Source organism: Elephas maximus, chromosome 7 (assembly GCF_024166365.1).
Source record: "Elephas maximus indicus isolate mEleMax1 chromosome 7, mEleMax1 primary haplotype, whole genome shotgun sequence".
NCBI lineage: Eukaryota > Metazoa > Chordata > Mammalia > Proboscidea > Elephantidae > Elephas > Elephas maximus.
This window is the reverse complement of record NC_064825.1, coordinates 83,214,984-83,239,637: the sequence shown is the minus strand read 5'-3', so window position 1 is coordinate 83,239,637 and position 24,654 is coordinate 83,214,984. Positions and strand designations below refer to the sequence as shown.

General features: G+C 38.9%; 1 protein-coding gene across 2 annotated transcripts in view; it reads right to left on the bottom strand.

The window, feature by feature from the left end:
- METTL15 (methyltransferase like 15) overlaps positions 1 to 24,654 on the bottom strand; it is a 250,315-nt gene that overhangs the window by 44,414 nt on the left and 181,247 nt on the right. The gene's annotated exons all lie outside the window — the stretch shown is intronic.

The window sequence follows — 24,654 nt, the reverse complement described above, 5'->3', positions numbered from 1 at the left end:
TTGATAGCTGTTTCTGTATGATTTCTACAATTTTTGTCCCTGGTATTACTCCACGTAAACAAGTTGAAAATTTATTCCTCTTGGTAGCCTTTCATATATTTACTGCTAGCTACTGTACGGGATATTTGTTGGTTACCTCTTAGTTGCCAATCTCTCTTCCAACAAATTTCAGCCATGGAAATTGGGAGAGATTGATGATACCTGCGATGGCTAGTTTTATGTGTCAACTTGGGTAGGCTATTTAATCAAACACTAAGTGTTGCTGTGAAGGTATTCTGTAGATATAGTTAACATCTACAGTCAGTTGACTTAAAATAAAGGATTATCTTTGATAATATTGGTGTACCTTATTTGATCAGTTGAAAGGCTGTTAAGAACAAAAACTGAGGTTTCTGTGAGGAAGAAATTCTGCATCAAGACTGTAACAACATCTCCTGCTAAGAGTTTACAGCCTGTTGACCTACAGATTACTGACTTGCCAGTTCCCACAATAGCGTAAGCCAATTTCTTGAAATAAATCCTACTGGTGTGGGGTCTCTAGAGAACCCCGAAAGATACAATACTTCAGCTCAAGAGTTAGATTTTTATCTAACTAATTTGGACACACCATCCCCATGGCCCCCGTAATTTGTTTAGAGATTAGCATGTGGCACAATTCTGGCCAATGAGATACAGGAGATATTTCCTGGGGGTTTGGGAAAATAAGTGCCCCCCCCTTTTTTTTTCTTATTGAGCTAGTGGGGAAAAAGATTTTTCTGAAGGTCACTTGATTTGAAACAGGAAGCACGAAGCCCTGATTGTTGGTAGCACATCAGTAGATATCAGCCATTTTTGACCAGCATTGTAGAAAGCAGAGTGGAGAGAAAGATTAGCCAGGATCCTGAATCTAGCCTTGCCTGAAGTCCACTTTACCTCAGAACTATTGAGTTATAAAAAAACAAAAAAAAAACCAAACCCAGCGCCGTCGAGTCGATTCCAACTCATAGCGACCCTACAGGACAGAGTAGAACTGCACCACAGAGTTTCCAAGGAGCACCTGGCAGATTTGAACTGCCAACCCTTTGGTTAGCAGCCGTAGCATTTAATTATACAAGGCCATAAATTACTTTTTTTAAAAACTGGTTTGACTTGGCTTTTCTTTTACAGTGAAACCTGTGAGAACTGGAACTCGACAGGACTGCCTTTTTTTTTCTGGGTCTTACAAGTTTTCCATGTTTGGGTGCAGTCTTACCGCTTTTCCATTGCTCAATTTCATGGAAAATATTTGAGTTTTCCTTCTCTGACAGGTTTCTGCCTTACATAGGTTCTGGGTTTAGCAGGTTTTACTGTACTTGCAATTGAAAACATCCTTGCTACTATAGCTATCATGCCCTTCAAGTTTTCTTTTCTCTAAATTGAATATCTTATTCTTTCAGTCATTCTCCATACAATAAAATTTTGACCATTCTAGTTGCACTTTTCTGAATGTGTTCCAGTTTGCCTGTGTTCCTATATCTGAATGCCATAATGATCGGCACGGAATAAAGTAGAATTCTGGCTTTCTTTTTCTAGTTATTACATTAATGCCATTCAAGATTAAAATAGTTTTAGAATTTATTTCACAGTTGACTTACAGTGTATTAATCCCTTGAGTCTTTTCAAGTGCACTGCTGCTAAGCTTGTTTCCTCCATACTGTACCTGTGCAGTTCTTTTTTGTTTTTATTATTATTTTCAATCTATGTATAATTTCTGCCCTACACATTTCCTAGAGCCCTTTCATGATTCAGGTATTACCTTTAACTACAGGGATCTTCTTTACACTGTAGCAAAAGCCTCAAACTAATCACTATTCCCCAGACTTAACTCCTTAGGCATTAATTAGAGCTATTACCCTGCTTGAAGTCAATACACATATAAAATAAAAAATAAGGTCTTACAGGTAACGTTTCAATTCTTGCATGCCTTAAACTTAGCTGTTTAACATATAATACTCACATAGTTTTATGTGTCAGTATGGTAAATACAAAAATGTAAACCCTGTGGTACAAACATTCGGCATAATAATGTATAAGTATAAAAAGATCATACAGGAAAAAAAAAAGTCACCATGACGCAACATTACAAAAGCAAATCCTGTGTTTGAGACACAGTTTTCTGTTGCTGTATCAGCTATGTGTTACTAGAATTGGATTGTACTTGGAGTAAAGGAATTATCCATTCGATTTAATGACTAATCTGTTGAAAATTCAGCCCAGTCTTCAGATCCTGAGGCATCGTGTCATATGTGCAATTACATTGAGGCTAATTTTCCTGGATAGGCAGATTCCATGCTTGCTTCATCTTTTCTCCCACCCTTCCACCCTTCCTCCATTTCTTTCTTCCTTCCGCCCTTTCCCTCCCTTCCCCCGCCTTTCTCCCTTCCTTCCCTCCATGCTTCCTCATTTTGAATTTTAATGTTCAATATTTTTGCATGTATATTTTACAGGTGTTACAAAACAAGTAACAGAAGGTAAGAGTTGGCTAGGGAGGATCATGACAGCCACAAATACTGAGTCAAACTAAGACATCAAGCCATAATTACAAATGCGCCATTTGTTCAAATCATGATCATTTGTTGTCACCCTACATTCCTCAGGATGTAGCAGAATGTTGCTTGTTCCGCCTCAAAAAAAAAAATAAATAAATAAGAATGGTTTATGCAACCTAACCCGAAAAAAATCAAGGAACTAAGCAGCCAACAATACCTTGGTGCTGGCAGCCATTTCTGAGGTTCTTTGACCTGTTAGTCCTGCTCCTGACAAGGCATCTGAACCTGGAGTACATGTTATGGGTCTGCCTTATTATAAAGGAGTAAGGTGCTCTATTATACATCTGAGGCTACTGCTGTAAGAGTAGCTACTACTCATTACGCATTTGATTTACGGTTGAACATGGAACTTCATCATTCTTCTAACTGCATACAATCTAATGATAGGGGTTAAGGATGAATTACCCTACAAATTACAAAAGTGGATCCAACTCACAAGGTTTAACATTTCGTAGTTAATGTGAATACTCATCCATCTTTGCTTTGGAAACCTCAAACTTCCATGGTTTATAAATGCCTGATATAAAGAGGTACTTTTTGCTGCCTAGGAATAATTTTCAGTTTTATGGACAGAAGACTCATTTGTGTACAATCAGATAAAAATTGGGCTGCTAGACAAATGACTTAAAAATATTAAGTCTGAACACAGGTTTTCAAGAAAAACCTTGAATTTAGAGACTCTGAGACAGCCTAGAGGACAAAAATATTACTCTTTCCTTTATCATTATAGACTCTAACACTTCCATATTAACCATTTTAAATAAATGCTGGAAGTCATTATATATCTCTATTCTCAAGTACAGTAATGCACGTTATCACAGAATGCAAACAAATGTGGAATATATACATCAGATATACACGACTGACAAAAACACAAAATGGTCCATGAAATAGCTAATAATGATTGTTTTGATTCTCTGTGAATCTTCTAACTTTAGCTGTGTAACAAACCACTCCAAAACTTAGTAGCTTAAAACAGCAATCACTTATTAGCTCATGATTCTCTGGATTGGCAATGGGGGCTTAACTTTGCTGGATGATTTTTCTGATGCTGGGTTGGCTGAGACCTGGTTGGTCCCCATGTGGCTTCAGACATATCTTGTGAAATTGGTTGGGGTGAAGATGGTAACTAGACCACCCCAGGTTTCTTCACATAGTGTTCTGGTTCTAAAAGTAGCAAGGTAGGACAACCCCAGTGAACAAGCAGTGTTTTTTTTAAACTTTTTATTGTGCTTTAAGTGAAAGTTTATAAATCAAGTCAGTCTCTCACACAAAAACCCATATACACCTTGCTACACACTCCCAATTATATATAAAAAAAAAAAATTACACACCCCCAATTACTCTCCCCCTAATGAGACAGCCTGCTCTCTTCCTCCACTCTCTATTTTCGTGTCCATTTCGCCAGCTTCCAACCTCCTCCACCCTCTCATCTCCCCTCCAGGCAGGAGATGCCAACACAGTCTCAAGCGTCCACCTGATCCAAGATGCTCACTCCTCACCAGCATCCCTTTCCAACCCGTTGTCCAGTCCAATTCATGTCTGAAGAGTTGGCTTTGGGAATGGTTCCTGTCCTGGGCCAACAGAAAGTCTGGGGGCCATGACCACCAGGGTCCTTCTAGTCTCAGTCAGACCATTAAGTCTGGTCTTATGAGAATTTGGGGTCTGCACTCCCTGCTCTCCTGCTCCCTCAGGGGTTCTCTGTTGTGTTCCCTGTCAGGGCAGTCATCAGTTGCACCCAGGCACCATCTAGTTCGTCTGGTCTCAGGATGATGTAGTCCCTGGTTCATCTGGCCTTTTCTGTCTCTTGGGCTTGTAATCGCCTTGTGTCCTTGGTGTTCTTCATGCTCTTTTGATCCAGGTGGGTTGAGACCAATTGATGTGTCTTAGATGGCTGCTTGCTAGCGTTTAAGACCCCAGACACCACTCTTCAAAGTGGGATGCAGAATGTTTTCTTAATAGATTTTATTATGCCAGTTGACTTAGATGTCCCCTGAAACCATGGTTCCCAGAACCCTGCCCCTGAAGCATTCAGTTAATTCAGGAAACTTCTTTGCTTTTGGTTTAGTCCAATTGTGCTGACCTCCCCTGTATTGTGTGCTGTCTTTCCCTTCACCTAAAGTAGTTCTTATCTACTATCTAATTAGTGAATGCCCCCTCCCACCCTCCCTCCCCCTCCCCTCTCGTAACCACAAAAGAATGTTTTCTTCTCAGTTTAAACTATTTCTCAAGTTCTTATAATAGTGGTCTAACACAATATTTGTCCTTTTGAAACTGACTAATTTCACTCAGCATAATGCCTTCCAGGTTCCTCCATGCTATGAAATGTTTCACAGATTCCTCACTGTTCTTTATCGATGCGTACTATTCCATTGTGTGAATATACCATAATTTATTTATCCATTTATCCGTTGATGGTCAACTTGGTTGCTTCCATCTTTTTGCTTTTGTAAACAGTGCTGCAATAAACATGGGTGTGCATGTATCTGTCGTGTAAAGGCTCTTATTTCTCTAGGATATATTCCAAGGAGTGGGACTGCTGGATCGTATGGTAGTTCCATTTTTAATTTTTAAACATGTCATCCCATTGCCTTCTTGCCTGGATGGTTTCTGCCGAGTAGTCTGAGCTTATTCTTATTGGCTCTCCTTCGTAGGTGACTTTTCGTTTATCCCTTGCCGCTCTAATACTTCTCTCTTTATCTTTGGTTTTGGCAAGCTTGATTATAATATGTCTTGGTGACTTTCTTTTAAGATCTACCTTATGTGGAGTTCGATGAGCATCTTGGATAGATATCTTCTCATCTTTCACAATATCAGGGAAGTTTTCTGCCAACAGATCTTCAACAATTTTCTCTGTATTTTCTGTTATCCCTCCCTGTTCTGGTACTCCAATCGCTCATAGGTTATTTCTCTTGATAGAGTCCCACATGATTCTTAATGTTTCTTCATTTTTTTTTAATTCTTTTATCTGATTTTTCTTCAAATATATTAGTGCCAAGTGATTTATTGAGTTCAGAAATTCTAGCTTCTACTTGCTCAATTCTGCTCCTCTGACTTTCTAATGAGTTATCTAATTCTGTAATTTTATTGTTAATCTTCTGAATTTCTGATTGCTGTCTGTCTACGGATTTTTCCAGCTTATTAAACTTTTCATTATCTTCCTGAATAATCTTTCTAATTTTTTCAGTTGCTTTATCTGTGTGTTCCTTGCCTTGTTCTGCGTATTGCCTCACTTCCTTCCTGATGTCTTGAAGGGTTCTGTATATTAAACTTTTGTATTCTGCATCTGTTAATTCCAGGAATGCACTTTCATCTAGGAGATCCCTGGATTCTTTGTTTTGAACACCTGTTGAGGTGATCATGGTCTGTTTCTTTATGTGACTTGATATTGACTGTTGTCTCTGAGCCATCTATAAGTTACTGTATTAGTTCATGCTTGCTTACTGTGCCATAGCTGCTTGCTTTGTTTTGTTTTGGTACACCCCTATGGGTTGCTTGAGTAAGCTAGCTTGATTATTTTCACCTTTGGAGCCCTGGTGTCCTGTCCCCAGCTGGCTAGAGCTGTTATCAGGTATATCAGTCTGGGAGTCCATTCAGCTTTCTTCTATGAATTCAGCTCAGGTTTCCAGGTAGCTGATATCAAGTGTGTGGTACAGGCTCTGTCCTACAGTCTTAGAGGGGCAGGGGTGATTGGCGTATACACCAGTATCTGATTGCAGCAGGGGGTCATGCTCTGAACAAGGCAGGGGGCTGAGAACAGACCCACAAGTGTCTCTGAGGCAAACGCATCTCTGTTCCCTAGAGCGTGCTGGTGGGTGGGTTCTGCAGAGGGACCGTGGGCACCCAAAGTTTTTGGCTGTAAGGACTAGGAGGTACCAGTTATCTTTGGACCCCTGTCACGGGTGGCTGGGTGACCTGAGTGAAGCTACCAGTCCCTAGGTCCCTGATGTGGGTAGGTGAGGACCTGGTTTAATAGGCAAAGCAATGTCAAATGTCAAACACCCACCTCTCCACCACACAGCTGAAATGGTTGGAGTTTGCCAACAAGGTCCTATTCTCCCAAAATAGGCCCACACAGGTCTATGCAGAAAGGAAAGGTGCTCAAGGTCCACGGACGGTTTATGCCCGGACAGGAGCCGCTTCTGTCCTGAGCCTCCCCCAGTTAATGGAGCTAGCAAATTATCTTTTCCCCCCCAGTTGCAAATTTTTCCCTTCCCCAAGGCCGGGAGGATGGCTCTAGGTGTTCACCAGGGTCTATTTCAGGCCCAGGGATTCAGCTGCTGAAGCCAGCTTGGGGGTGAGGGGACACAGTAAAATATACAAACGTACTTTAGCTTTTGCCGAGAGCGCTGTTCTCCTCAGGTTCCAAAGGTGTGAGTAGGCCGTGTGGCTGGCTGCTTCTCCCTGAGGAAACTGGGGACAAATGCTAGTACCAGCCTGCTGCTGCCCCCGCTCCAGGAATGGTGCCTGAGGGCTCCCTGAGATTCAGGTCCAGTAACTCCTCTCTGAAAGGTCTCTTCCTCCCCCAGCCCCTCAGTTCGTTGTCTTCGATGCTCAGGGCTCCCAGCTTGTCACAAATATACTCGTTTCACTTTTTTTTCTGGATCTTTGTTGTAAAGAGGGCTCGCCAGAAGTGTCTGTCTATTCTGCCATCTTGGCTCCGCCCACGCAAACAGTTTTGAAGTTTCTACTTGTGCTGCATTTTCTAATACCCCATTTTTTGGTGATGAAAGTGATAATGATTTCGAGAGATATCATTTTGTTTTAAAAGGTATCAAAGATGAGAACACTTGGTTATAAATGTGATCATTAGTGCTAAAGAAGTGATGTAAGATATATACCTATACTGATATGAGCTTTAAAAAAAAAAAAACCTGTTGCCGTCAAGTCGATCCTGAATATACCAACCCTATAGGACAGAGTAGAATTGCCCCATAGGGTTTGTAACCAGTGGCTGGTAGATTAGAACTGCTGACCTTTTGGTTAGCAGCTGTAGCTCTTAATCACTGCGCCACCAGGGCTCCGATATGAGCTTCCCGCTAAACCAAACCCGATGCCATGGAGTTGATCCTCACTCATAGCAACCCTATAGGACAGAGTAGAACCGCCCCATACGGTTTCCCCGGAGTGCCTGGCGGATTTCAAACACCACCTTTTGGTTAGCAGCAGTGGCTCTTAACCACTACGCCATCAAGGCTTCCGATACGAGCTTAACCCACTGCTGTCGGGTCTATTTTGACTCACAGCAACCCTATAGGACAGAGTAGAACTGCCCCATAGAGTTTCCAAGGAGTGCCTGGTGGATGTGAACTGCCCACCTCTTGGTTAGCTGCTGTAGAACTTAACCACTATGCCCAGGGTTTCCGATATGACCTTAAGAGAGACAAATAGAGAGTTATGCAGCATATTCCATAAATTTAACTGAATAGTAAGTGTTACAAGGGCAAAGTTTTAGATATTTATTTTTCATATTTCTAAGAGTTACGAGCTTTATACAGCTGCCTTATAACCACAATTCAAAAGAGTGTGTATGTGTATTTTAACTTCATGATATCTTGCAACCTACCGTATCACAATAGAACTTAAGCACACTAAAAGAAAAAAAAATGCTAGTGTGTTCTAATGAAAAAGGAAATAAAAATTACATTTCTTACCAACAAAAGTCAGGGAATTCAGTTAAGGTTAAATTTAACTCACAGAGTGAAGAAAACCTTGAAGTGCTTGGAAGGATGGTATTAGAATCACAAATACTATTTAAGCAAACTCACTTTTTAGAGTATTCTTTTTTGTTTCCTTTCTAGAGCACTTTAAAAAGTCCCAGAAAAAAATTTTTTATTTCATAAATCAGAATGATTTATTTTGTGTGCAACCCAGTTTTCTCTGGGTAATAATTATCAGATAGTATTTGCAAAATAGCTTTTAAACTGCTCCTTCTATGATTTCTAGTATGTCTAGACCTGTTGGCTAGATTTTGTCTCACTCACTTTATACTACCCTTTTGTTCAATTTTCTAGAAAGTTTAGTCAAATAATTGCAGTAAGATGTGTCTGTCTCGTCAGGGAATCACTTTCTAATACTTACATCTCCCACAGTAGTTTAGATGAATTCAACCTCTAAATAATGCATATACATTGCATATACCCTGCCAAAATACCAGATTCACCCTATCAGTTATTCAGGGAATTCTATCATGGTTTGAACATTAATAGTTTTGAGTGAGTGACACTGGTGACACAGGGCATTTGGACCTGCTTGAATCCAGGTCTGAAAGGGCCAGATGATTAATCCAATGGTCTTTGATTAATGGTGAACATCAAAATCACTTGGAGAGTGTTTACAAATTATGGATGTTTTACCACCAACCTAAAGAAACAACACTAAAAAAGGCATGTTGTATTTTAGAGATTTTCATGAAGGGTTGTCAATCATAGCCCTTTTAAAAGAGCAATAGTTAGCCAGAAAGAAAAAAAGAGGTTTAGTCATATCTCTCAATATATGTTTTTGTTGTTGTTAGGTACCTTCCAGTTGCTTCCAACTCACAGTGACCCTGTGTACAAGAGAATGAAACACTGCCCAGTTCTGCACCATTCTCATAATTGTTGCTATGTTTAAGCCCATTGTTGTAGCCACTGTGTCAGTCCATCTCTCTGAGGGTCTTCCTCTTTTTCATTGACCCCCTACTTTACAAAGCGTGACTTCCTCCTCCAGGGACTGGTCCCTCCTGATAACACGTCCAAAGAATGTAAAACAAGTCTCGCCATCCTCGCTTCTAGGTAGCATTCTGGGCGTAATTCTTCCAAGACAGATTTGTTTGTTCTTCTGGCAGTCCATGGTGTATTCAATATTTTTCACCTATCATAATTAAAAAGCATCGATTCTTCTTTGGTTTTCCTTATTTGTTGTCCACCTTTCACATGCATATGAAACAACTGAAAATACTATGGCTTGAATCAGCGCACCTCAGTCCTCAAAGTGACATCTTTACTTTTGAACACTTTAAAAAGTTCTTGTGCAGCAGATTTGCCTGACATAATACGTCTTTGATTTTTTGACTGCTGTTTCCATGGGCGTTGATTGTGGATACAAGTAAAATGAAATCCTTGACAGCTTCAACATTTTTTCCGTTTATCATGATGTTGCTTACTGGTCCAGTTGTGAGGATTTTTGTTTTATGTTGAGGTGTAATCCATACTGAACGCTGTGGTCTTTGATCTTCATCAGTAAGTGGTTCAAGTCCTCTTTACTTTCAGCAAGTAAGGTTGTGAGTTGTCTGCGTATCACAAGTTGTTAATGAGAATTTCTTCAATCCTGATGCTGCATTCTTCTTCATATACTCCAGGCTTCTCAGATTATTTGCTCAGCATACAGATTGAATAAATATGGTGAAAGGATACAACCTTGACACACACCGTTCCTGATTTTAAAGCACATGGTATCTTCTTGTTCTGTTCAAATGATTGCCTCTTGGTCTATATACAGGATCTGCATGAATTTAATTAAGTGTTCTGGAATTCCCATTCTTCGCAAAGTTATTCATAGTTTGTTACGATCCAAACAGTCGAATTCCTTTGCATAGTCAATAAAACAGAGGCAAACATCTTTCTGGCATTCTGAAATCAGCAACAATATCCCCTGTTCCACATCCTCTCCTGAATCAGGCCTGAATTTCTGGCAGTTAGAGTCCAAAGAAAGGTGATCCAACAGAATGTGGAAACTATTGAACAATATCATTAATATTACATGCAAGTAAAATTTTTCTGAAGATAATTCAAAAACTGTTACAGCAGTACATTGACAGGAAACTGCCAGAAATCAAGACCATATGAATGATAAACTTTAGAGGCTGATGCAGATTTTATAAACTATGTTTGTATGACAAGCATGAAGTAAATGAAATGCTTGTTGTTGTTAGGTGCCATCGGGTTGGTTCCGACTCATAGCGACCCTATGCACAAAGAACGAAACACTGCCTGGTCCTGCGCCATCCTCACAATTGTTGTGATGATTGAGCTCATTGTTGTAGCCACTTACTATTATGCTAAGGGATAATGACTGTCACATAAGGCAAGGGATGGCAACTACTAGGAGCACTGAGGCTTGAGAAGTAGTTGTGTGTGACACATCCACCAATGAGATGAGAGAAATTCTACTTAGTGGTAATGTGTAACAATGTCACTGAAATAGTGTGGGGGCACTACGTGTCCCTCATGCATCAGTTAGCCCTAATTCTAGTGTGCAAGTCTGAAACCATCAATTCCTATAGTAGCATCAAGGGCAGTTGTGGTTTAGGCGTAGAATTCCCATCCTACAATGTGGGAGACCCAACTTCTGGCCAGTGCACCTCAGTATAGCCACCAGTATGTCAGTGGAGACTTGCATAACTCTATGATGCTGAACAGGCTTTAACAGAGCTTCCAGACTAAGACAGACTAGGAAGAAAGGCTTGGAGATATAATCCTGAAAAATTAGTCAATGAATACCCTAAGGATCACATTGGTCTGATAGCATTGTGCACAGCAGCCAACAATAATGATAACCCTAGTATAAGTTAACAGATGGATTTTAAAATGGTACCTTAAATTTTTACCTTAAATTAAATTTAAATAGAGAATAACAACAACAACAACAAAAAATCACTAAATAGGGTGGGGTCAAGATGGCTGACTAGGTAGAAGCTCCCATGGATCCCTCTTGCAACAAAGACTCGTAAAAACAAGTGAACCAATCACATACATGACAATCTACGAATCCTGACCATCAAACACAGAACTAAAGAGTTGACCTGAGTAACAGGAGAGTGAAAAGCTGCGCCCTGAAGCAGCGACCACTTCTGCAACCGGCGTCCTGCGGCACAGCCTTGAGCCCTCGTGGTTCCCTGGTCCCAGAGAGGTGGGGCTGATTGCGGCTTACTGAGATGGGGCAAGCACAGGACACAGCCTTAGCCCCACACGGCTGACAAGTGAATGAGCAACCACGGGGAAGCAGCGACTGTTTTCGGAGCCTGGAGAAAGCATCCCAGTCAGAAAACCTTGGCGCCGGGCTTTGGACTAAGCACAAAGGAGCTAAGCACGGCTTCCTGAGACGGCACAAGCACAGGATGCAGCCCTAGTCCCCTAAAGTAACCTCAGGGGAACCCAGCCAGAACACACAGGCTGCACAATGACACGTCTGACAGAAGAAGAAATCGCCGGGAAGCAGCAACTGCTTTTGGAGCCTGGAGTGCAGCGTCCCAGCCAGAAAACCTTGGTGCTGGGCTTTGGAATAGGAGCTGATCACGGCTTCCTGAGACTGCGCAAGCAGAGGATGAAGGCCTGACCCTCAGGGGCAATCTTGACATAGCCAGCGCACACAGGCCACAGGCCCCTCTAGAATCTCAGATAAAACAGTCATCACCAAGCAAGATAAGTAACTTTGTCTATATTGCCAGGTGCTACTCTCTTCTATCTGTCTGATCCCTCCCCTCCCTGCCCCAGGCGGATTCATTAACAATGGAATTTCCTGGGCCAGGGAATGAAGTGCTCTGAGGGTTTTTTTTTCCCTAACCCATTCTCCCCGCCTGAGAGAAGCAGCAACTAACAACCCAGGGGCAAAAACTCCTTTCCTGACTTCCCTAACCTGGAATAAAAATACAGAACCAGCTCCAGCCAAGCATATGAGAGCCGCAGTCTTTGGCTTTCATCCTTACAGGGAACAAGGTGGCTATTATAATGCAAAGGCAATTCTGATAAAGATCTGACTGTAATTGTTTTAGCAGAGCAGCGGAAAGACATGTTTTCCAGGTCTGATAACTCTCTACCTATTAAATAGAGCCCTCACTGATCCACAGCAGGGAACTAAGGACTGAAGCTCCACCCAAACCACCTAGCCACTTCCTAAAGGGGTCTGAGGATAGTGACATCTACTAATCTTTAGAGGTACAACCATTGGGTGCCTAAGGTACAGCTGCACAGCCCACTGGCCAAAGTGCTCTAGGAATAGAGACACACCTACCTCACTGGCACGTGGGGGAAAGCTGTCAGCATCCTGCCCTCCTTGGAGTGTGACCACCTGCCGCTACTATAATCTGGTGCACACAACTATCACCAGTACTCCTCTAAGTTAATAGGTGACAGTCTACACCACACACTTGGTGACCCAAAATCAGAACACCTAAGCTGATTCTATTCAAGAATAGTGAATGGGCTCTTAGGCTTATATATCTGGTAACAGCCCAAACCAGCTGGTAACAGGACATAAGTGATTCAAAGGCTACAACAATCAAGACAGCACAATCTAGTAGCCCATCTGGGTATACTGAAACAAAACAAAACAAGAAGATAAGACTCAGTGAGCAAATATAAAATAAATCATTACAATATCTTATAGATGGCTCGGAGACAGCAGTTGATATCAAATCACATAAAGAAGCAGACCATGATCGCTTCTACAAATCCCCAAGTTAAAGAATCAAAATCTTTCCCAAATGAAGATGCAATCCTGGAATTGCCAGATGCAGAATATAAAATACTAATATACGGAATGCTTCAAGACATCGGGGATGACATCAGAAATGAATAAGACAATCTACAGAAAAAGCCAAGGAACACAATGATAAACCAGTTGAAGAAATCAAAAAGATTATTCAGGAACATAGTTTAAAAATTAATAAGCTGCAAGAATCCATAGAGAGACAGAATTCAGAAATCCAAAAGAGTAACAGTAAAATTACAGAATTAGACAACTCAATAGGAAGTCAGAGCAGCAGAATCGAGGAACTGCAATGCAGAGTAGGGGAGTTGGAGGATAAGGCAACTGACACAAATATAGTTGAAGAAAAATCAGATAAAAGAATTTATAAAAATGAAGAAATTCTAAGAATCATGTGGGACTCTATCAAGAAGAATAACTCGCGTGTGATTGGAGTTCCTGAACAGGGAGGGATAACAGACAATACAGAGAGAATAGTGGAAGATCTGTTTGCAGAAAACGTCCCTGGCATCGTGAAAGACGAAAAGATATCTATCCAAGAGGCTCACTGAACCCCATACAAGATTCATCCAAAAAGAAAATCACCAAGGCATATTATCATCAAACTTGCCAAAACCAAAGACAAAGAGAAAATATTAAAAGCAGCCAGGGATAAGAGAAAAATCACCTACAAAGGAGAATCAGTAAGTTCAGACTACTCAGCAGAAGCCATGAAGGGAAGAAGGCAATATAGAGCACTGAAGGAGAAAAACTGCCAGCCAAGAATCATATATTCAGCAAAACCCTCTCTCAAATATAAGGTGAAATAAAACATTTACAGATAAACACAACTTTAAGAATTTGCAAAAACCAAACCAAAGCTACAAGAATTACTAAAGGAAATTCTTTGTTCAGAAAGTCAATAATATCATATACCAACACAACACAAGGTCACAGAACAGATCATCCTGACATCAACTCAAAAGGGTAATCACAAAAACAAAATAAGATTAATTTAAAAAAGGAAAAAATGCTCAAAACGGAATCATTGAAGTCATTATGTAAAAGATTACAATAATAAAAAAAAAAATCAAAAAAGAGGGACTAAATACAGGAGGCATAGATCTTCCATATGGAGAGGAAAACAAGGTGATATAGGATGATACAAGTTAGGTTTTTACTTAGAAAAATATGGGTAAATATTAAGGCAACCACAAAGACGTCTAACAATTCCATACTTCAAAATAAAAACCAAGAAGAACATTAACGACTCAGCAAAAATGAATTCAACTACTATGAAAATGAGGAACACACAATTTACAAAGAAAAACATCTCAGCACAAAAAAGTAAGTGGAAAAAGGAAACTGTTAACAACACACACAAAAAGGCATCAAAATGACAGCACAAACTCATACTTATGTATAATTACGCTGAATGGAAATGGACTAAATGCACCAATAAAGAGACAGAGAGTCTCAGACTGGATAAAAATACACGCTCCGTCTATATGCTACCTACAAGAGACACAACTTAGCCTTGGAGACACAAACAAACTAAAACTCAAAGGGTGGAAAAAATATATCAAGCAAACAACAATCAAAAAAGAACAGGAGTGACAATATTAATTTCTGACAAAATAGACTTTAAACTTAAATCCACCACAAAGGATAAAGAAGGACGCTACATAATGATTAAAGGGACAATTGACCAGGAAGATATAACCATATTAAATATTTATGTACCCAATGACAGGGCAGCAAGATACATAAAACAAACTTTAACTGAATTGAAAAGTGAGATAGACACCTCCACAATTATAGTAGGAGACTTCAACACACCACTTTTGGAGAAGGATAAGACTTCCAGTAAGAAGCTCAATAGAGACACGGAAGATCTAACTGCTACAATCAACCAACTCGACCTCACAGACTTATACAGAACAATCCACCCAACAGCTGCAAAGTATACTTATTCTTCTAGTGCACATGGAACATTCTCTAGAGTAGATCACATATTAGGTCATAAAACAAACCTTTGCAGAATCCAAAACATCTAAATATTACAAAGCATCTTCTCAGACCATAAGGCCATAAAAGCAAAAATCAATAACAGAAAAATCAGGGAAAAGAAATCAAATACTTGGAAACTGAACAATACCCAGTTCAAAAAAGACTGGGTTATAGAAGACATTAAGGATGGAATAAAGAAATTCATAGAATGCGATGAGAATGAAAACAGTTCCTATCAAAACCTCTGGGACACGGCAAAAGCAGTGCTCAGAGGTTAATTTATATTGATAAATGCACACATATATAAAGAAGAAAGAGCCAAAATCAGAGAACTGTCCCTATAACTTGAACAAATAGAAAGCAAGCAACAAAAGAATCCGTCAGGCACCAGAAGAAAACAAATAATAAAAATTAGAGCAGAATTAAATGAATTAGAGAACAGAAAAACAACAGAAAGAATTAACAAAGCCAAAAGGTAGTTCTCAGAAAAAATTAACAAAATTGATAAACCATTGGCCAGACTGACTAACAACCCGAATAAGAAACGAGATGGTTCATATCACAACAGACCCAACTGAAATTAAAAGAATCATATCAGATTACTATGAAAAATTGTACTCTAACAAATTTGAAAACCTAGAAGAAATGGATGAATTCCTAGAAAAATACTACCTCCCTAAACTAACACAATCAGAAGTAGAACAACTGAATAGACCCATAACAAAAAAAGAGACTGAAAAGGTAATCAAAAAACTCCCAACAAAAAAAAGCCCTGGCCCGGACAGCTTCACTGCAGAGTTCTACCAAACTTTCAGAGAAGAGTTAGCACCACTACTACTAAAGGTATTTCAAAGCATAGAAAAGGATGGAACGATACCTAACTCATTCTATGAAGCCAGCATATCCCTGATACCAAAACCAGGCAAAGATACCACAGAAAAAGAAAATTACAGAGCTATATCCCTCATGAACATAGATGCAAAAATCCTCGACAATATTCTAGCCAATAGAATTTAAAAACATATCAAAAAAATAATCCACCATGAACAAGTGGGATTTATACCTGGTATGCAAGGTTGGTTCAATATTAGAAAAACAATTAATGTAATCCACCATATAAATAAAACAAAAGACAAAAACCACATGATCTTATCAATTGATGCAGAAAAGGCATTTGACAAAGTTCAACACCCATTCATGATAAAACTCTCAGGAAAATAGGAATAGAAGGAAAACTCCTCAACATAATAAAGGGCATTTATACAAAGCCAACAGCCATCATCATCCTAAATGGAGAGAGCCTGAAAGCATTTCCCTTGAGAACGGGAACCAGACAAGGATGCCCTTTATCACCACTCTTATTCAACATTGTGCTGGAGGTCCTAGCCAGAGCAATTAGGCTAGACAAAGAAATAAAGGGCATCCAGACTGGCAAGGAAGAAGTGAAATTCCCTCTATTTGCAGATGAAATGATCTTATACACAGAAAACCCTAAGGAATCCTTAAGAAAGCTACTGAACCTAATAGAAGAGTTCAGCAGAGTTTCAGGTTACAAGATAAACATACAAAAATCACTTGGACTCCTCTACATCAACAAAAAGAACATCAAAGAAGAAATCAGGAAATCAATACCATTCACAGTAGCCCCCAAGAAGATAAAATACATAGGAATAAATCTTACCAAATATGTAAAAGACCTATACAAAGAAAACTACAAAATACTACTGCAACAAGCTAAAAGGGACCTAAATAAGTGGAAAAACATACCTTGCTCATGGATAGGAAGACTTAACATAGTAAAAATGTCTATTTTACCAAAAGACATCTGTATATACTATGCACTTCCGATCCAAATTCCAAAGACATTTTTTAATGTGATGGAGAAACAAATCACCAACTTTATATGGAAGGGAAAGAAGCCCAGGATAAGTAAAGCATTACTGAAAAAGAAGAAGAAAGTGGGAAGCCTCACTCTACCTGATTTTAGAACATATTATACAGCCACAGTAGTCAAAACAGCCTGGTTCTGGTACAACAACAGGCACATAGACCAATGGAACAGAATAGAGAATCCAGATATAAACCCATCCACATATGAGCAGCCGCTATTTGACAAAGGCCCAATGTCAGTTAACTGGGGAAAAGATAGTCTTTTTAACAAATGGTGCTGGCATAACTGGATATCCATCTGCAAAAAAATGAAAAAGGACGTATACCTCACACCATGCACAAAAACTAACTCCAAATGGATCAAAGACCTAAGCATAAAGACTAAAACGATAAAGATCATGGAAGAAAAAATAGGGACAACCTTAGGAGCCCTAATACAAGGCATAAACAGAGTACAAACCATTACTAAAAATGCTGAAGAGAAACCCGATAACTGGGAGCTCCTAAAAATCAAACACCTATGGTTATCTAAAGACTTCACCAAGAGAGTAAAAAGACCACCTACAGACTGGGAAAGAATTTTCAGCTATGACATCTCGGACCAGCTCCTGATCTCTAAAATCCATATGACTGTGTTAAAACTCAACCACAAAAAGACAAACAACCCAATTAAAAACTGGGCAAAGGATATGAACATGCACTTCACTAAAGAAGATATTCAGGCGGCTAACAGATATATGAGGAAATGCTCTTGATCATTAGCCATTAGAGAAATGCAAATTAAAACTACAATGAGATTCCATCTCACTCCAACAAGGCTGGCATTAATCCAAAAAAACACAAAATAATAAATGTTGGAGAGACTGCGGAGAGATTGGAACACTTACACACTGCTGGTGGGAATGTAGAATGGTACAACCACTTTGGAAATCGATCTGGCGTTTCCTTAAAAAGCTAGAAATAGAACTACCATATGACCCAGAAATCCCACTCCTTGGAATATATCCTAGAGAAATAAGAGCCTTTACACGAACAGATATATGCACACCCATGTTACTGCAGCACACTCTACAATACCAAAAAGCTGGAAGCAACCAAGATGTCCACCAACGGACGAATGGATAAGTAAATTATGGTATATTCATACAATGGAATACTACACATCAATAAAGAACAATGATGAATTCGTGAAACATTTCATAACATGCAGGAACCTGGAAGGCATTATGCTGAGTGAAATTAGTCAGATGCAAAAGGACAAATATTGCATAAGACCACTATTATAAGATCATGAGAAATAGTTTAAACTGAGAACACAGCCTTTTGTGGTTATGAGAGGGGGGAGGGAGGGAGAGTGGGAGAGGGTTATTTACTGATTAGATAGTAGATAAGAACTACTTTAGGTGAAGGGAAGGACAAGAGGCAATACAGGGGAGGTCAGCACAACTGGACTGGCCCAAAAGCAAAGAAGTTTCCTGAATAAACTGAATGCTCCGAAGGTCAGCGGAGCAAAGGCGGGGGTTTGGGGACTATGGCTTCAGGGGACATCTAAGTCAATTGGCAAAATACATTCTTTTAAGAAAACATTCTGCACCCCACTTTGAAGTGTGGCGGCTGGGGTCTTAAACGCAAACAAGCGGCCATCTAAGATGTATCAATTGGCCTCAACCCACCTAGATCAAAGGAGAATGAAGAACACCAAGGTCACAAGGTAATTATGAGCCCAAGAGACAGAAAGGGCCACATGAACTCGAGATTACATCATCCTGAGACTAGAAGAACTAGATGGTACCTGGCCACAACTGAGGACTGCCCTGACAGGGAGCACAACAGAGAACCCCTGAGGGAGCAGGAGAACAGTGGAACGCAGACTCCAAATTCTCTTAAAAAGACCAGACTTAATGGTCTGACTAAGACTAGAAGAATCCCAATGGTCATGGTCCCCAAACCTTCTGTTGGCCCAGGACAGAAACCATTCCCCAAGCCTACTCATCAGACATGGACAATGGGTTGGAGAGAGATGCTGAGAAGGAGCGAGCTACTTGCATCAGGTGGACACTTGAGACTATGTTGGCACCTCCTGACTAGAGGGGAGAGGGGAGGGTAGAGGGGGTTAGAAACTGGCAAAAGTCATGAAGGGAGAGACTGGAAGGAGTGGGCTGACTCATTGGGGGAAGAGTAAGTGGGAGTATGGAGTAAGGTGTATATAAGTTTATATGTGAGAGGCTGAATTGATTTGTAAACTTTTACTTAAAAAAACCCACTGCCGTCGAGTCGATTCCGATTTACTTAAAGCACAATAAAAATTAAAAAAAAAAAAAAATCACTAAATACAACTAAGTAGAGAAGATCTATTAGGGAAATCAGCAGTGCTTTTCAAATGAACAGACCAGTCACTAATTCAAAATTATAGCTCATGAAGTCTGATGTATGAAATTTAAAATTAATGTGCATTTTTAAAATTCCGTTCTATGTATTCATTTTGGTTTAAATAATGTTTTAATTTTCTATTAATAAGTAAAACTGGTGCTCCAGAAAGACATAGTAACTATATTTTTCCTGGAGCCTTGATTGCTCACTGGCAAGGCTGCTGATATCTATGTATCCAGAGAAGGTAAAGAAAGCATGCAAATCTTTATCCTGTTGGTGGTCTTCGTTAGCTTCAAACCTGGTGTGGGTATAACATAATACAACAAGAAGACTATGGCAAGTAACTAATGGCTTTATTCTAAAGAAAAAAAAAAAAAAGCCTTTCTGACCTCTTGAAAAAAGTTAATTAAAACCTAGAATTGGTATGTGAGATTTTAGTGGATTTTTATTTCTTCTTTTAAGTTCAGTGGGAGTAAGAAAAATTCATTCCCTCTTTACATGCAAATTAATTAGCTGGGTGTACGGCAGGAGAAAAAAATTTTTTTCATACTATTTTCTGGTGACCTTTTTCTGAAAGAGCTTTTCTATATTTTTCAGTTGCTGAATTTTATTCTTCTGACTAGTGTGTATCATTTATCATTGTAAAAGAATATGCAAGTGGATATTAAGTATAAATAGCATGAAATAATTTCCCAAGCCAAGCATGAATTTAGTTTACGTATATCTTGATTGCCATTATTTTGCAAAAGGATGATTGAGTGATTGGGTTCAAACTTGGAAGTACAACACATCCTTAGGATCTGACTTTTTTTTTTGTCAAGTTAATGTTGCTTAATACCCATACTTTCTGTTCTACAAGATTTCACTTGCTACCCTTATTAAAAGGAGATGCTGGTGGCATAGTGGTTAAGTGCTATGGCTGCTAACCAAAGGGTCGGCAGTTCAAATCCTCCAGGTGCTCCAGGGAAATTCCATGGGGCAGCTCTAACTCTGTCCTATAGGGTCGCTATGAGTCGGAATTGACTCGACGTCACTGGGTTACCATTATTAATGTAAAATTCACTAAAGATTTTCAGTGTACTCTAGTGTGCCGAAATGTGGTTCTCTAACACATTTAAAAACATTAATAAAATTGTAGCATCCAAATACTCAGAAAAATTTTAAGGAGTTAATTACAGTGCCAATAGATTTATTATTCAAAGTTATAAAATATATTTCTAGTCACTCAATATATTTATATATGTGATTTATAAAATAAATTATTAAAAAATCTGGAGGTTAACTGTGGCTGTAGGACTATAAAAAAAAAATGCCAACTGTTGGCCATAAGAGCTTTAATCAATTTTTTATAATTTTCTTAATGCAAACTCAACTTTACATTGCAGAAAACAGCACCTGCTGATAACAGTGCAAATACAAAAATTACTTTATCCAAGACCACGTTTTCTTTCAGGAAATTCCATTGAGGGGTTCCACATAATTCTGAGTGCATGTAGAATATAGTTAGACAATCAAAAGAATAAATCATCTGGAATTTGAAATTTAAATTAAATTTTGAAGTGCTAATATATTCTATACAAAGGTAGATGCTTTTGAGATTTTTAAGAAAATCAGTCTTCTATTTGGAAAATGACTTATTTAATAGACATTTTCTAAATACTTCTATCAGGTACTACATTAGATATTGAGGAAACAAAGGTAAGACATAGTCCCTATCCTAAGAGATTTCAAAGTAATTAATAGTAACCTGTTCCTTCCAAGTCAGTTCCGAGTTATAGCACCCCTATAGGGCAGGGTAGAACTGCCCCACAGAGTTTCCAAGAAGTGCTTGGTAGATCTGAACTGCCGACCTTTTGATTAGGAGCTGAGCTCTTAACAACTAGGGCACCAGAGCTCCAATTAATAGTAGTACACAATTTTATGATTTACAGAATGTTTTAACTTAGATGATCACATTTTGACCTTCATTCATCACAGTCCTATAAATTATATAATGTAAACACTTTTATTCTCTTTTTAAATCCTGTTTTTAGTTATAGAAACTTGGGCTTAGAGAATATTTTTCTTATCTATCTTTCTATATGATTACCCAGCACACCAACAGGGAACAGAATGAGTGCTCAATAAATATTTGACAATAAATGAATAAAAAAATTGCTCAAGGTCACACAGATAGTAGTGATAAGTCTAAGAATTAAACTTAAGTCAATTTCAAGACCAAGATGTCAAAGTATTACTATAGATAGCTTGGAGAGGTTGATTCAGGATGTCTGTTTGCACACCTCTCTGATAAAACTATTTCAACAACTTCCTAATATAGTAATTCTTGAGCAATGAATATATATATTTTTAAAAAGGTAGCATGGCACGCCAGGAGAAAAAGACTATTCATCACCCTAGTTTTAGCATCTGCCCTTGGTGGGGGGAGGGGACAGCAAAGATACGGAATTATAGAGATCTAGTATGTATGTCTCACATATTTTGGACATGTTATCACGAGGGATCCGTTCCTGAAGAAGGGCATCACGCTTGGTAAAGTAGAGGGTCAGTAAAAAAGAAGACGACCCTCAACGAGATGGAATGACACAGTAGCTGCAACAGTGGGCTCAGGTATAACAATGTTAGTGAGGATGGCGCAGGATCAGGCAGTGTTCTGTTCTGTTGTACATAGGGTCACTATGACTCAGAAACGATTTGACAGCATCTAAAAACAGCATGTATGTCACCAACGTGGATGGTTAAGTCATTGGTAGGTATTATCAGACAGAAGTCATCAGCCTGATAGCAAACCTTACAGTGTGCTTGGAACAGGAACAATACAAATAACAATCCTGAGTAAGAATTAACCAGGGTAGCCTTAACCAACACATCTAAGTTTCCTAGCTGAGACTAAAATTCTCAGAAAGAGCAACAACAATAAATCCTGAAATAACATAATTTTGTAATTTTATAAGAAGCACTAAAATGAATCACTCAGATTTCGGTTTCAATTATTTGGATTATGTTATTTGCATTTTAATGCGTTACAGTAAATATTTACTAAAAGGCTATTTGTTTTGGAAATCAGGAAATGTTTATGTCAGGGTTGTATCCTTTAACCATACTTATTCAATCTGTATGCTGAGCAAATAATCCAAGAAGCCAAACTATATGAAGAAGAATGCGGCATCAGGATTGGAGGAAGACTCATTTACAACCTGTGATATGCATATGACATAACCTTGCTTGCTGAAAGCAAAGAAGACTTGAAGCACTTACTGACGAAGATAAAAGACTAGAGCCTTCAGTATGGATTACACCTCAACATAAAGAAAACAAAAATCCTCACAACTGGACCAGTAAGTACCATCATGAAAAACAGAGAAAACACTTGAAGTTGTCAAAGATTTCATTTTACTTGGATTCACAATCAATTCCAGTGGAAGCAGCAGTCACGAAACGAAATGATGTATTGCATTGGGCAAATTCGCTGCAAAAGACCTCTTTCAAGTGTTAAAAAGTAAAGACGTTCACTTTGAGAACTAAGGTGTGCCTGAACCAAGCCATAGTATTTTCAATTGCTTCATATGCATGTGAAAGCTGGACAATGAATAAGGAAGACTGAAGAAGAATTACTGTCTTTGAATTACAGTGCTGGTGAAGAATACTGAACATACCATGTACTTCCAGAAAAATGAACACATCTGTCTTGGAAGAAGTACAGCCAGAAGGCTCCACAGAAGCGAGGATGGCGAGACTTCGTCTCAAGTACTTTAGACATTTTATCAGGAGTGACCAGTCCCTGAAAAATGACAACATGCTTGGTAAAGTAGAGGGTCAGTGAAAGAAAGGAAAACCCTCAACGAGATGGATTGACACAGGGGCTACAATGATGGACTCAAGCATAGCAATGATTGTGAGGATGGCGCAGGACCGGGCAGTGTTTTGTTCCATTGAACATAGGGTCACTATGAGTTGGAACTGGCTCAAGGGCACCTAAAAACATTTGCAGGATTGCTAGGCTGGATATCAGAATGTCTAGCAATGCTATGTGACTTTGGGCAAATCATTTCTGTCCCTGAGCCTATTTAATCATAACACAACCTCTAAAATACCAGGAAGGAACCCTGGTGGTACAGTGGTTAAGCACTTCGCTGCTAACCTAAAGTTTAGGGTACTATGTGCCAGAAACTTCCATTGAACTAATACATATAATTTGCATATGCAACTATGAAGTAGTAGGTACTGTTATATTCTCCCGTTTACACTTGGGGAAACTGAGGCAGATGGTTACATAACTTCTTTAAGGTTTAAGCAAACAATAAGGCTGAGATTCTAAACCAATCTAGTTCTAAAGCCCATGTTATTAACCAGTCTACCATACTGCCTCTGCAGACAAGAGATACTGAGCTCAACAACACAAATGATAGTCCACGTTGAGTTATTACTATGTGCCGGACATTGAAGTATGGTCTTTGTGCTTGTGTTTTCATTTAATCCTCAAAAAAACTATAATTTTTAAGTTAGTTATTATTATAACCACTTTACAGAAAACTGTCTCAGAGAGCTGAAGTAGTCCACCTTCTGTCACACATAGTGGCAGGCTGACAGTCTAACTGTGGATACTCTGATTCCAACACTTAACCTCTTAATTACTGTGCAGTAAATGCTTTATAAGAAATGCACTACTTTGAAGTTGAAACTCATCCTACATATTTCATACCTCAAAAGACTTTTGATGGTGTATAGGGGGGAAAATAGATTTGGATTAAATGATCATAAGCTGAAAAGTAATCAATATGGAGCTCTTCTAATAAATTCATATATATGCATTAGAATTTTCTAAGGAAGAACAATTCACTAATATGTGAGCATTAATAAGTAGATAATACATTAAAATTAATGGTAATAATAATTGCTGAATTTGAAGTCTCACACTTGAGTTTAAGAGAATTAACTTTCTCTTCTCAAATTAAGTACAAGCATCTTTGTGGCAGACACAACTGAGTTATTCCACAGGCACAGTCTGGCAGTATTTTTGCAGGATTTTAAGAGCAGCTAGGTCAATGAAAAACAAAAACAAATCTTTTTCTCCCCTCAATTCCAAATGGTGGTCCTTCAGATCCAATTTGAAATTCACTGACAAAGCTCAGCATGTAAGCTGGCGCTAGGCTGTCTGAGGAATCAAGGGACTTTAACTTCATGCATGGATGCACAGCAGATATTTTAGGACCTTTGTGAGAAAAACAGTCAAATTTAAGCAGAAGGAAAACCTGTCTGTAACTGATTGTATTACATTTGTCAAAATGGTATTACCCCATCATTTAAAAAAAAAAAAGAAAAAAACTCTGGTAGTAAATTAAATGTTAAGGGGCCCTTTTAAAATAAGAGT